This window comes from Dasypus novemcinctus, chromosome 22, assembly GCF_030445035.2.
Source record: "Dasypus novemcinctus isolate mDasNov1 chromosome 22, mDasNov1.1.hap2, whole genome shotgun sequence".
Taxonomy (NCBI): Eukaryota; Metazoa; Chordata; class Mammalia; order Cingulata; family Dasypodidae; genus Dasypus; species Dasypus novemcinctus.
In genome coordinates, this window is record NC_080694.1 from 40,509,406 (window position 1) to 40,512,519 (window position 3,114).

At 42.1% G+C, this 3,114-nt stretch overlaps 1 pseudogene; it reads right to left on the minus strand.

Annotated features, from left to right (window-relative positions):
• Positions 1–1,466: 1,466 nt before the first annotated feature.
• On the minus strand, positions 1,467–2,016 carry LOC101412084 (calcineurin B homologous protein 1 pseudogene; annotated as a pseudogene).
• Between the last annotated feature and the right edge of the window lie 1,098 nt (positions 2,017–3,114).

A 3,114-nucleotide genomic window follows, 5' to 3' on the forward strand; every position in this document is an offset into this window, starting at 1 on the left:
AACTCAAGGTACCTTAAGAGGTACTTTCTCACCCAATGTCTGTTACCACGTTGAGGAAAGATGGCTGCTGATATCTGTGAGGGTTCAGCCTTCCTCTTTCTTTTTAAGGCTCTGTGGACCCAGCTTCTTCTGATCTCAGCTGTAGGCTGGAAGGCTCATTTCTTTCTAGACTCAACTACTCTGGTCTTTTCACAAAGTCAGCTGTAGACTCTCAGGTAAATTGCTCATCTCTCTTCCCGGGACTGCAGGATTAAAGCTGACAAATTCTCTCCTCTTCTGTATGGAGCTCTCTCTTCCTCTGTGTCTCTTCTTCTGTGTGTCTCCTTGATTGAGTGTCCACTTACATAGCCCACAAAGGGGACAGGGACTCATTGCTGAGTCACACTAATGATCTGGTTGAGTCAATGTCCTAATCGGAACATAATTCAATCAAAAGCAGCTGAATCTAATACAATCAAAGTGTATCATGCCCAGAGAAACCAACCAGTTTACAAACATAAGCTCTCTTTTTGGAATTCATAAAAGACCTCAAACTGCCACAGTGCCCTGAAATGAAGAAACCTCTAGGCATGTGGCTATTTTCTGAAGAGTAAACACTGCACTGACAAGAGTAACCACGTAGGAACGTAAGCTGAGAATCAGAGGCAAGAGGTAGAATGACCAGGGCAAGCCACTTAAAGGCCTTGGCTTTATACCTCTCACCAAGGCCACTACCTCTCAAAAACTTCTCCATCTAGGAGCCCTTCGATGATGGAGCAGAGTGCAGGGGACCAAGGCACAGTCACATTCTTCTGAGAGAAGTGTTGCTTACCAAAAAGCTCTTGGAAAGGCCACATCACAGAGACCATTTTAAGACTGATGGTAGAGAAAAACTGCCAGACCACTGAAATATTCTGCCAAGTTAGAAGTATATGTACAGGCATAACTTGGGGTGCCAAGTAGAAGAGGGGGATTTTGAGGCTTAATAAAAAGCAGGAGATTGAAAGACCAAGTGATTGGTATGTTGAGGGACAGAGAAGGAGAAAGCAAATGACATATAAAAGTTTGAAGGAGCATCCCAAAGTCTAGTTAGAGGGAAGGCAGCATGGCTACATTCTACGTCCTGTGAAAGAGCTTGGCTGGCTGGTTCTTGGTATGCTTCCCTCTCTCACTTTCGCAAACTGAACAGATATGTGAAATTCAGCAGCAGAAGAGAGAAAGATATTTATAAATGAGAACCAGTGAATGGATACTGAAAAGAAATAGACTGGGTGTACCACTATGTAATGCCATGTTTATACCAAAGGCAGGTTTGTGTTGACAGAACATGTCTGGGTTGTCATGCAAGAGCAGTAGTACTTTGGGAGATAGGGGATAATGGGGTGGAGGTAGGGCTGGTGGACAGGAGGACTTTCAAGTTCCAGCTCCTAAAAACCAGAAAGCAAAGAAGAATTTGGTCTGAGTCCTTTAGTGAAGAAATTGGATGCTCATTTCTGTTCTCCATCCACCTTCTCCAAAACTTTAACAAATTCTGTGAAAGACACAGCATTGTCCCCATCCTGATCAGCCTCCTGGATGGCCCTGTCTGCAAGGCAGCCCATCTCCTCATCTCAGATGTTTATTCTCATTCATAGCACCTGTAATCGCAGGAGACCTTGTCTACTTTATCCAGATCATATAGTTGAAAAGCAAAGAGGTTTGTTGCTTTGGCTGTTGAGTGGTTTTGGCCCATTTACATCTTTGCTTTTTTCATTATCCTCAATGGGTTGGGAATGAGCTGAAGTTCTCATGTATCCATGGAAGTTTACCTGTTCCTATTCCTCAGGAAAGAAGGCATTGATGATCCGGTCCCTCAATGGGTTGATGGCAAGTTCTGGAATCTGCTGAAAATCTTCCCGGCTGAGAGTCTTATTCTTTCCTTTGTCCAGACTGATGAACCACCTGTGGAGGTGAGTAATCTGACTGTGGGAAGGCAGTCTCCTTCTTGATTTCCTTGAGCTCTTCATCTTGCAGTAATGTGGAGGCCCAAGACCTCATCCCTGAGTCAGGAACTCCTACAGAAGCTGTGGTGCATGACTGGAGAGAATGTGGGAAGGGAGGAAGAGCTAGGTAAGGGTCAAGAAGAGAGAGAGCAGGGTTTCAAGATGATTTTTTTGGTTATAGGATTCTCTCTTTGGTGAGAAAAAAAAAACAATTGTTATCCAAAAGAAGAAAAGATGAGATTCAGATATAAAGGGAAATTTTATTGAGTTTTGTGGAAGTTTGGTATTGTTTATGAATTCCAAAAATAGATATTGGACTCTGTTTGTAAACTGGTTTGTTCCTCTGGACATATTAGATTGTATTAGACTCAGAGTTTTCACTTTTACTTTATTAAATCAAGATTAGGGCTTTCATTTAACCACGTAATTAGGGTGACTTGGTTTGAGTCCCCACCTATAGCTAACCTACAGCTGTGGGCTATATAAGTGGATGCTTAATCAAAGACAGGGAAGAAAGTACACAGAGAGGAAGAACACAGAGAAAGAGAGACAGTTCATTAGACTGAAGAGGCCCTGGGAAGAGAGATGAACCTAATGGTCTAGAATGGACCTTGTGGTGAGCAACAGAGCAGCTGAGCCTGGAAAGAAAGAAGCCTTGGGGAAAGAGATGAAATATATGCCTGCCTGCAGCTGAGATAGGAAGAGGCTGGGTCCACAGAGCCTTATGAGGAAAGAGGAAGCCCGAATCCTCACAGATATCACCTGCCAACTTGCATCAACACATGGCAACAGAGTTTGGTAAGGAAGTAACCTTGAGTTGGATTCTTTATGGCCTTGTAACTGTAAACTTCCACCCCAAATACACTTTATAAATGCCAACAGTTTTCTGGTACTTTGCCTCAGCACCCCTTTTGGCTGACTAATACAAGTGTTATTGTTACTATTTTTTTAAATTTTTAGATTTGGAAGATGGTTATATTTGTTGGTAGAGTAAAGCCATTAAAGACATTACTTTTTAAACTTCATTTTTGTCTCTTTGTAAATATTTTAAGTACAGGAAATTTCAAAGATAATAAGAGGACATAAAATTATAAAGAAAATAAAACTCGTGTGGTAGGAAAAGGAAAGTTCTTGAGGATGGGACCTTCTTTTC